Raw genomic sequence first — 12,624 nt, forward strand, 5'->3', positions numbered from 1 at the left:
TGTTCTCAGATCTTTTACTTAAAACCCCGAGTTTACTCAGGAATGACTTGACAAAACTAGTTTTTAAAATAGAAAATATATTTCGGCACGTGTCCACTGAGTACACCAAGTACTCAGCCCTGCATATGTTTTATAAATGTGCATGTTGAGCAGTGATGACGGCAGGTGGTGTTGAGCACAGACAAATGAAGATCCTTCAATAGAATAGTACTTGGATGTGTCGTGTCTTCATGCACGATGTCATCTACTCTTGACTCTTCCGCTGCAATGTAAAAGTCGAGATTTCATGCACTCTGATTTATATTTTATCTAAGTTGTTTCAGTTCAAGCTCAGTTGTGCTGCACAGTTTTCCCCTTTCTTCCCCGCTTCTTTCATCATCCCCAAGTCGCGATCAACCAGGCTTTCTATCCTTAGAAAGTGCGGTTGTGACAATATTAGTGTGTTGTGATGATCGAACAGAGAAATACAAAATAAGTAGCTTTTCATATTTATATTGTTTCATATTTGATCCGGGTTTATAGCTTAATCTCCATCATAGCAGTGACTTATCCAACATCTTCCCTGCACTTTGTACATTCCAGCTCCGAGCTTCGGCTTATCTCCTCAAAAGTGCATCAGGTACATCAGAGCCTAATTCTCATAGAGAATCCTTGAGCTCTTGCAACTTGTCTTCCACATTTCCTCTATATTCTCCATTGAAGTTTGCGACCGTGAGAGGAATTCTCTAGCCTGACAATTTAAGGATGATTCGAGCTTTTAATTTGTTTTCATGGAGATTGTAGGGATCAGATCACTTAGGATTCACTAATTATCGGGACCTCTTTTATTGATTGGGTCTGAGATGGCTAATCTCAGAGGTACAAGCCAATACAAATGTGATACTAAGATTACACAATAATCTAGTACAAGAGATAACAATTGAAGAACCCCAGACTAAGATCAAGTACACTCTGGAACTTGAGTCTTCATCGTCTTCAATATCCTGCACACTTGAAATAGCGTTGTTAGTAACACAAGAAATGATCCCGAAGGATCTAAAACACGGAAGAGATTCACAAAACAAGATAGAAGCACTGGAATATGGCTCAGGTTGCAACAGGCGACTACACCGGGCCAAGGACCTCCCCACAGCTTCGACCAACCGTTACAAGTGAGACACCGCTAAACAAGGACACCAGAAACCCTAGGTTTCACCGGTTACCACCACAGTAAGCCTCCTCAACACGCGAATCACCACAAGTCTCTCAGAACACAGTCACGCACTCAAGAAACCCTCGCACACCACCTCCAAGCTCAGGAGACCGGTCACAGAAAGAAGACCGAACCATAGGGTTTGAGAAGGAAACCGAAGAAGTTGCCTAACACTCAAACTAAACCGATAGATCTCTTAGAAACTGAGAATCATCGGTGGAAACACAAGCTTGAAGGAAAACTACGGCTAGAATCACCGAAAATGTAACAGCCCGCCCTCCTAGGGTACAATAAATGCGGCGGCTGCTACCCAAAACCGACTCCCAAGAAGTAAACATAGGCTAGGGTTTCATTTAAAGAGCATTGACCAAAAGAATTGAAAGAGATATCAGAGTATTAAATGTCACAACTTAACCTAGAAGATTAAAGGAAGATAGATATCATAAATGAGAATCAAAATATCTTAAGAGCATGGCTCATTATCCCAGACGAAAAATCACAAGAAAAGACTAAGGCTTCAAACCGAAGGCAATGTGCAATATTCCAAAAAGAAATTCTAAAGTGTATCAAAAATTCAGCGGAAAACGACCAAGAGAAAGTATAGCTATGTATGAAGACACAACTACGCTTGAAGTTCAACATATCCTTTTTAATTCATTAATCTGCTCAACACCCGCCACCACTCGTCGTCATTCAACCTGCACATAAGGAAAACACATGCAGGGCTGAGTATTTTGAAATACTCAGTGAGCTCGTTGCCAAAACATTTTATAAGTTATGCCACCCTTACCAAGTGAACTCGAGTTTTAAGCAGTTATAAAAGGAATATCACGAGTATCACAAAATATATTTCCATAGACTGGCCAGTCAAAATAACCTCCCATTTTCTCATCAATTAACAATCATTCCATGGTGCGACGAAAGTGTGGCCACACTTTTCGCCCACGAGACCGGCCGACTAGCAAGGACGGCTCTCGATCCCATTGTGTACACAGCCTGGTAGGGCTTGCGGCCCATACTCAGACCCGAATTCGTATAAGCATATCCAACAATCACATTAAAACAAACATAGGCATGGCATAACAGTTAAACCACCCTTATAACACCGAATAACATTTTGACAAAATAAAAGAGAGTTTTAAGAGTAAAGCCCACCTCGATTGCTTAGTTTTCAAGTAGTTTCGCTTTTCCGTTATCCGGCTTCGCAACCAAAGTTTCACCTTTTAATCACATAGGCACATATCACAAATTAGGTTCAATACTACTCTTACTCATGCATGTCTCATTACTTTTCCTTCTTCCCAACGATTTATCTTATCATTACTAATTAATCAAGATCATGTTTATCACATCATATTATTTAACTATCAAACACACGCTACACCACACAACAACACACACATACACACGGTACACACACACACTCGGCACACACACATACACATGTTCCCACATCCCTTTTTATCCCTCTTTCACTCTACTAAGATGCATGAGGGTTCAAGAAGACCGATTAATCGGTTAGAAGAAGAAAAAGAAGAGGTAGAAGAAGAACAAACATAACTCTTAAACAAAAATACCTCTTTAGCGAAAAACAATCGGTAGAAAACAAGTATTAGCCTTGATTCTTCAAAGTTCTTGGATTAAACTTCAATTTCTTCTCAAAGGATGAAGGATTAATGGAGTAATGTAGGAGAAAAATTGAGAGAGTGAATGTGAGTGAGGGGGCCGAAAATTTGGGGTCTAGGGTTGGGGTGTTCTCTTATTTATAGTGCTCAACAAGATCTTTTGGTAATTAGAATAGAATATTTGGTAAGATCTTTTGCCTTATAAATAAATAGAATAAGATAATATGGTGAAGTAGGGAAGAAGAATTAACAAAAATAGAAGATGGCAATATCTCCTAATTTTCGAAAATTAGGCTAGGTAATTAGCCATGGTTTTGTTTTTGGTATATTTTCCAAGTAGAATAAAATATCATGGGGTAGAATAAAAATAAGGAAAATCCTCCATGGAACAAGGTAAGGGGCGATTTCTATGCCCTTTTAAATAAGGCATGGATTTCTTGAATATTGACTAAAATAAAGTAAGGCAAGATCTCTTGAAGTATGGAAAGATTTGGTAGAATAATTAAATTCTAGGTATGGAAGGAAATCAAGTAAGGAATCAAATAAGATAAAACAATTCCTTCCTTCCCAAATATAGTGATTTTCGAAAATCACTAGAAAAATAAGGGGGCTCGATTTTTCCATCTCTAAACAAGGAAATAATTGGCTCTTGGAATTAAATTTGGATAATTATCCCAAGGATTAAATAAATTCCGGAAAAATAGAAATTCTTTCTCCAAGGGGGTCTAGGGTTCGAAAATTATGAGAATTAGGGTGACAAGTATTTATAGAAATTTTCTCTAATATTCTCACTCACCCATAAACAATTAAATTGCCACATAGTCTCATATCTTAATATATCACATGCCACATCATTAAATTAAATAGGTTTGACTTTTCAAACTTTCAACACAAACCCTAACTCAAATTGACCATATCAACTCATGAAATAAAAGCATTCTCGATGCCACGTCATCAACAATTAATTCTAGGGCTCAAAAATTAGGGTTCAAAAAATCCGGGATGTTACCTGAAACCTAGAGTGAAGTCGGAGCGCGTTCGGAGAGAGAGGGAGAGAGAGAGAGAGAGAAAGTCTAGAGTTTCAATCGAATGAGGAAAGTGAGAGGTCAGCCTCTCACTTAACAAACACACTCCAGATCCAACGGCTGAGACTCCTGATCCGCGTGGAGCTGCTTACGTGGCGGCCATCGGGGCAACCAGGTAAGTAACGGGCCAGCAATGCATTGGGCCGGTTACACTTAACTTGGGCTCAGACATTAATTGGATTAGGGTCAGCCCAATTAATTAATATGTAAGTCCAATACTCAATGGTCCACAAATATTCAACAAAGATAAGCACACTTGTGATCGTGTTAAGCTTGAAATGATCAATGTCAACGGACAAAATTGAAGTAGTGTTTAAAAACTTGTTAGTACATCTTTCATGTGTGAATATGCTATGCAGCCGCACTTTTCTAGTAGAAAAAACTTTTTGGGCAAAGTCTTGATCTATATTTTGAATAATCCAACCAAAAATACACAATCACAACGAGAGGACTTGAGAGGAACCGGGGCGTGCAATGAAAAGTAATCGGTTAAAGATTGAGAAATTTGATGAGGATTATAAGCTGGATGAGAAATCTTTTTATAATTTGTTCTATTTTAATTCATTCAATAATAATATGTCTATTTTATATTAGTACGTAGAATATGAATTAGTAAAGTTAGAATTTTAGTTTATATCTTTATTTTTAGAAAGAGTATCCACGTCTTTTTTTTTTATTTATAGTAGAATATGTATAAGCAAAGTTAGAATTTTAGTCATTTCTTTATTTTTTTGAAAGAGTGTCCATGTATAGTAGGAGACAGTGGCGGAGCCAGAAATTTTATCATGGGGGTTCAAAATTAAACTTAAAAAAAATACATAAATTAAATTTTAAGGTTCAGAATGTAAAAGTTAAATGTAATCGCATCATAACATTTGTCTTCTATTCTTTATCTTCTGAAATTGTTGCATAATAGTTTCATTAGTAATTAACTTTAACAGACACATCTTTTTCGATGTAAGGAACTAAGGAATCATTCAATAGTTGGTCTCATGCTATTACGTAGAGAAGTCTTCATGATCTTCATTGTTGAAAAGGCTCTTTCTACTAATGCAGTGGCAACAGGTAGGCCTGTCAAATTGGGTACCCGTGGATACCCGATCCGAAATTTTTGGGTACCCGATCCCGAAATTCCCATAATTCAATACCCGATACCCGATCCGAATTTGATTTCGGATACCCAAATACCCGACTCGGGTATCCAGTCCCGAAAAATCGGGTATCCAGTCCCGATTGTGATTTTGATTTTTGATTTTTTAGAAAATTAACTACTACAATTTTTAGAGTTTATTTAATACTACTATTTGTTCGAATTTAATACAAAGTTGAAGTAGTATTCAAGGGAAAATAACTTCAAACTTTTAGATTTACAAAATTGTTGTAGTAGTTTCAATTTTAGAGAAAATCACTACAAATTTTTAGAAATACAAAATTCGTGTAATAGATCGAATTTTAGAGAAAATAATTACAAACTTTGAGAAATACAAAATTTATAAGTTAAATTACATTAAGAAATTAAATTACATATTAATATCTTTCATCCATCCACATGTAAGAAATTAAATTACATATTAATATCTTTCATCTATCCACGTATAATTAAGAAGTTAAATTATATTTTCATTTTTCATCCATCCAAAATAAAAAATTAAATTAAGAAATTAAATAAAAATAACATCTTTCATTAATCCACGATAAAAAATTAAATTACATATTAACATCTTTCATCCATCCACATATAATTAAGAAATTAAATTACACTTAATTATAAAAAATATATATATTTTTTATTAATTTTAAAAACAAATAGGATATTCGGGTATACCCGATTGGGTATCGGGTAACCCGATACCCGATCATCCAAAATTCTCACTACCCGATCCCGATCCGATACCCGAAAAATCGGGTTTTGGGTATCCAATTACCCGACTTTTTCGGGTTTGGATATCGGGTATTGGATACCTGATATCCATTTTGACAGGCCTAGCAACAGATAAGATCAATGACAACTTAACTAATAAATAAACCATTGAAAAATACTCCCTTCGTCCCCCATTAGGAGTCACACTTCCGTTTTTGCACCCGTTTTATGAAAATGATAATAAATAGTTAAAGTGGAGAAATGGTAAAGTAAGAGAGAGAATAATGTAGAGAAAAGTTTTGATATTTTCTATACTAAGAATAGCAAAATATAAATTATACACAAAAAGGATAAAGTTCATATTATATACTCCACAACTATAAAGAGTAACCAAAATATACAATCTGCTCAAATCTAAAAAGTTGCAGTTACAAACAATAATTAATAAAAATAGTATAAAACTAATAACACATACACATCAAATAAAGAATTGGGGTTAAAGAATTCCATCGACAGAACCGCCATAGCCATTGAATTACATAAGCTTATTGAAAGTGCAGGTTTTCTCGGTCAACGTGTGTAAATGCAGGGGTGTATCCAACTGATCAGGATGAGATTCCCGACCTAGCTGAGTCGTTGGCACGACAATCGGAACCTGGTATCAAACAAATTTCCTCAACCCACTTCTACTTGGTTAGTATAATGGAGGTAAGGGTCGAATCCCACAAGGATGGACACGTTCGGATAACTGTGGTGATATTCCTGGGTGTTTTTGGTTAGCTACCACGCTTTTGGGGTTGGGATTTTACCTAGGCGAGAAATAAAGACGGTACTCTACTGACTAGTAGGCGTGAAAGTAACAGGCATGTGGATGTGTTCGTGAAAATAGGGGACGAGGTATCTCAAGGGCATGTGAAAAGTAGACAGTTACTAAAAGAGGAAATTTAGACAACAAGTCATATCTGGTGACTGGTTGGCATTCTGACAGGTTTGGAAGGTACAACTGAAAAGTGGGAGACAAAAGCAAAAGTAACTTAAAAAGTAAAAGTGGTCCAAGGCTAAAGTTGATTTTGACGTTTTCTTATTCACCAAGCATTAACAGAAATCATATGAACACAAACTTCATAACTAAACTCAGATTCATAACTTCAAACTTAAGATCCATCGATTAAAATGTTTAACTTAAGATGAACAGCTGAAATTATAAACTACCTCTACTGACTAACATGCAAGGTGGTGATCACAGCGCAGAACAGAAAATTCATGCACGAAAACTCAGACTGAAACATAACTATAAAATTCGATCAACAACCACAGATCTAGCTTACTCGAAAGAAAATACATGCACGCACTTAAAAATTAAAAGCGATAACTAAATCTAACTTTCCTAGGCAAAATGAAGCAAACTCAAACCAAAGAGACATTCGGAATAGAAATTTCATAACTTAAACGTTTGGATTTTCACTAAGTACTTCAAAAGGCAACGAAGATAAATGTTTGCAACAGATCCAACGAAGAAAACATGTTAAGATTAAACTAAAAAGCAAATAACGATTGTTTTGCCACTTCGGGCGGTGATACTGCTATACTACTGCGACAAACTGGCTGGAACGTTAGAACGATGATTTTTCCGGCAAACTCTTGGACGTCAAGTGACCATAGCTGTGGCGAGGAACGAGAGATTGGATAATGCTGAAGGACTGATCTTCTAGAGAGAATTCTACTACGTGTGTATGAGAACCGAGAGCTTGCGAACTCCGAACCGAACTCCTTCTCTCTCTCCAAGTGGCTCTTTTTATAGGGAGGCTTGCCCTTGTTTTTAGGGTAGACTTCCTTCACGATTTGACTTTTCTGCCCTTGTTAATGATCACCCAAGCTATCCTTCTTCTCCATCTCGAGCCTTTTCTCTGGCATGCATCCTGGTCAGTATTGCACCCTTTCTAGCGCTCTTTTCACTTGCGTCACCTGAATCGTCTCCTACTGACTTGGATCCTTTAATCCTGCACACTTAAGCAACTGTTTTGCAGATAATACATGCATTTCATGGCATACTGATCAGTAACCAAGGCTTAGAATACGACTTGTCACTTATCTTCTCTCTCCCCCTTTGAATTTTATGTGTACCGATTTAGAGCTTTAAATGTGATTATTTAGGCCTCAATTTACATAATTATTGCCGCCAAACAAAGAAACAACATATGTAGAAAAATTAATTGAATTATATTTAAGTTTTGAAATATACCTAGTTCTGGATAACCAGATTTCAGATTACAGACTTACAGAATGGCAGAAAGAGAATTCAGATTACACTTATAAAACGGCAAAAGGAGAAAGCTAAATTAAAAGGAAATGATTCATATAAATTTTGCTGAGAGGAAACAATTCATATAATTTTTGCTGAAACCTATCTTTAATAATATATGTATTATAAACTATAATTTGTGCAAAATTACTAAAATACCCCTAGGTTTTATTAGAATTGGTGGGGGACCATGGGCCCCCCTGGCCCTACCCTCCCTCCGCCCCTGGTAGGAGATGTATTATACTCCTCCGTCCCACATTAGGAGTCTCGTTGACTTTTCTGTACTCGTTTACTTTACCATTTCTCTATTTTTTGTATTATTTTTATAGTAGGAGATGTAGAGAAGACTCTTCTCTACATAATTCTCTCTCTTACTTTTTCATTCCTCCACTTTAACTATTTATTATCATTTTTATAAAACGAGTGCAGAAAAATTAACGAGACTCCTAATGTGGTACGGATGGAGTAATATGATATACTAGGTGATTCCTACCGAAAATCCAATGTATTTATTTAGTAAGGCATAATATTTGGTTTGCCGATTCAATTTTTTTTCATTATCATACATCTTAGAGCAATCATATGAAATTTTCTGAAAAATGGAATCTTAAACTTAGCACAAACCATTTAGTTTTGTCCAATGTTTTAAAAATCGGATCGGCCGGCGAACCGGCGTCGTTACTGGTTCACTGGTTCAACCGGTTCACTGGTCGAACCATTGGTTGAACCGGAATACTGTTTATATATATATATATATATATTTGTTTATTTAGTAGTAGTAAATAATAAGATTTAATTAAATATTTTATCAATAAATATTATAGTGTTATATATTTAATAGTATTATTATAGAAAACAAGTCTTGTATTAGTATATTATAATTTTAATGACCATATGTTTAAATACAATAATAAATTATAATACACAATATTAAAAACTAATATTAAACTCTATGTATAATTATAAACTCATATATTGTAAAATATTAGTGATTGTAAAAGTATAATTAAAATATAAGAAATATATTATAATTAATATTCTCTTAAAATAATATAAAATTAAAATGAATTATTAGTTTTAGTGGAAAAAGAATTTCAGATTTAATGTATAAGAATAATTAATGTTCATAATATTACAAAATGATGATGTGGTGGAGTGGTAAAGGAGTTGGTATTTAGAGAGGAGGTCATGTGTTCAAGCCCTAACAACAACAAATTTTAAAAAAAATATTTTGAAAAGGTGAAAAACCGGTTTCCGGTTCACGGTCGGACCGGTCCGACCGGCCGGTTCCACCGGTTCACGGCGATTCAATGTACTAGCGGTTTTTAGGGGTAAACCGGACCGGACTACCTGCCGGTTCGCGGTTGAACCGGTTGAACCGGCCGGTCCGGTCCGATTTTTAAAACACTGGTTTTGTCACTAAACCATTTTCACCTTACCTTATTCTCTCGTTATTACTTTTTATTTCTCATCGAATGAATGTAATCATTCTTATGGAAAGCCTAGCTATTCTTAGCATGATTTAGGGAAATATCATTGCTATTACTCAAATAAGCATGGAATGTATGCTTGCATATTCATCCATATGTCAAATTGGATATGTAATTATTGGAGACTCAAATCATGGATATGCAAGCATGATAACTTATACTCCCTCCGTCCCAAGATAAGTGACCTACTTCTTTTGGGCACGGGATTTAAGGAATGATATTTAAATAAGTTAAAGTGGAGAGAGTAAAGTATGAGAGAGGGAAAAGTAGAGTAGAGAAGAGAGAATAAAGTAGGTGGAGAATAAAGTAAGAGAGATGACTTTTTTGCTAAAAATGGAAATAGGTCACTTATAGTGGAACATCTCAAAAAGGAATACAAGTCACTTATTTTGGGACGGAGGGAGTATGATGTTCTATATCTCCATGAATCTAGGAGCTTTTGTTATCCCGCTGTGAGGGGATAACGTCGGGTTGTCGGTTCAACGCACCCGTCCCAACAGGCCGCCTGATCTGAGGGGCTGAACCCAATTTTTGGGGACAATGCACCAGGTCTATTTAGTGGCACCTAGGCACGCACTGACGCCACATGTCGCCCTGTATATGGGCTCCTTTTTAGCCATTTGAATTTTTTATTTTTTTTTAATCGGCAAAAAAAAATCCTCTTCTCCAAATATTACTCTCTTTGTTCCATTAGTGTTGTCACGTTTCTTTCTCGCACTCATTTTGAAAAAATGATACTCCCTCCGTCCCAAGATATTAGACTCGTATACCACTTTGGGGTGTCCCAACATATTTGACCAATTTCTATTTATGATAAAAATTTATTTTACTACCAACTACACTTACACCACTAAACAACACCTCCTAAATTCATGTGCCCAAAAGAAGTGGGTCTAATATCTTGGGACGGAGGGAGTAATAAATAGTTAGAGTGGAGAGAAAGTGAAGTAAGAGATATAATAATGTCGTTAAGGCCCTTCTCCACATTATTTTCTCTCTTAATTTACTATCTATTCACTGTAGTATAATTTTTCCAAAATGAGTGTGAAAAAGAACTTTGCCAACACTATGGAACAAGGGATTACTATTTTTTACCTATTTTTTCATTTATTTTTATCCTCCAAATTTGTCGCAAAATGATCTATAATTACCTCATTAGTCAAAAACTAATTAATTCATACCAAACTCTCTATATTTTCATTCCCTCAATCATTTTATCTCTCCAAATTTTCATCATCAACTGTGCAAATATGTCCAACCAACAACCATAGACTGGCTGCTATGGATGGAACACGACATCACCGGATAACCCAACTTCGGGTACCCAAGGCTCGGCGACACCCAACATGTCCGGAGCGTGGAGTCCACACTAGTTTTTCTACCGACCTTACCCGGTGGACATGCAGTACAGTGGGATGCCATTCTGGTCGACGCTGGAATTCAACTTTACGTAATCGTTGTCCCATATCGAAGAGGACAACCCCCAATCTCCGGAGTGAATTCCGCAGCAATCTTCAGAGCAAACTCAAAAAGGCAGTGCCCAACATGCCTACTCCGTGAAACACAGAGAAATTGTTCGAAGTGTGGGTTGTCACTCCGGAAGATACGATTGTGGGACCAACCAACACGCGACGAATTTTTGGGGTCGGGTGACAGCAACCTACAATTGTATGCATCTGGAAGGATCTGCCAGCCGCAATTCGAAGATGCTTCAGAATCATTTCGGTCAAGTGAGTTTTGATATCCAAAAGTTCAGTGACATCTTCAGCAATGAAGAAAGACAGTGCGGCAGTGGATCGAGAGAAGCCGATATTATGACTTCGGCCATGACGTTCTTCCAACAGGACACCGGCGGTGGGGCTTTCAAGTGTGTCAATACTTTGAAGAAGGTCCGGGTTCTCGATAATTGGGTGGGCGCACCCTGTCCTCCCCGGGCTCGAGCTCCAAATGGATGAGGTCGCAAGCGAGCTTGTTGGAGCCTATTTGGGTGGGTACGACGCCGGTACGAGTAGGTCATGAGCTGGTCGCGACATCCTCCAATTGGGACGAAGGGGGCAAAAGCTAGCTGAAAAGGACAGAGCCTCAAGCTTCCCCCTTCCAATCCGGATATTTTATATAGATATTTCTTGAACGTCATTAAAGTTGTCACTGGCAATATGAATGCGCAACAGTTATTTGCACATTCTCAGCTTGTTACGAGCCTCCAACAAAAATTAGGCCTACGGAACATGTTGCGCTGCCGAGGAGTAATTTTTTAATTTTTGGAAATTTAATTATGTAGTTTTTTATTTTTAGGATTTCAACTATGTAATTTTTCATTTTTAGAAATTTAATTATATAACTTTTTATTTTTTAATAAAATTTAATTAACGAAATTTGTTTTATTGATTGCATTTTAAAATGGTAGAAATGAAGTAGAAGAACCTTAAATAGTGAAGGGAAGGGATGGTTAAGAGATGTATGGTTGCAAGTATTGTATCTTTAATAAGGAATGTGAAATCTCAAGCACGAAGACGATTAAGACGATTGATGGCAGATTGAATCAGAACAAAACTCAAATTGAAATGACACACTGACTTACGTGGTTCGGTCGTAGCCTACATCGACGGAGGAACAAGATTCACACTCTTTATTGCTTCCAAAGATAGGATCAAGAAGATTACAATTTCACTCACACTCAAGCTCTCTATCTAATGTACAATGTAAACGCTCAATTGTAGAAGAAGAAACTTCTCAAAGAAAGTGTGTGTATAAAGTAAACTAACTAACTCCAGCTGATGCGAGCTTCAACATATTTGCACCAGCTCGAATGACATCGGTTCTCTCTTGATCCCTTCTACTCCAACCGTTTCAACTGCCACTCTTCTTATTTGTTATTTAGTCCCCCAACTCTTGTCAATTGCATCCATCCTCTACGAGAATGTAAATAATTAAGGAACGGGATGCTCCTCAGTTTCTTTCTCTCTCCTTCTTTCGATAGAGTCAACAACAAAGAAGGTTCCAAGCTCCTCAGCCTATATAGTCTCTCTCCTCATTTGACTCTCTTGGATGTCAATTCTCTCATCTGTA

Source organism: Salvia hispanica, chromosome 5 (assembly GCF_023119035.1).
Source record: "Salvia hispanica cultivar TCC Black 2014 chromosome 5, UniMelb_Shisp_WGS_1.0, whole genome shotgun sequence".
Lineage (NCBI taxonomy): Eukaryota > Viridiplantae > Streptophyta > Magnoliopsida > Lamiales > Lamiaceae > Salvia > Salvia hispanica.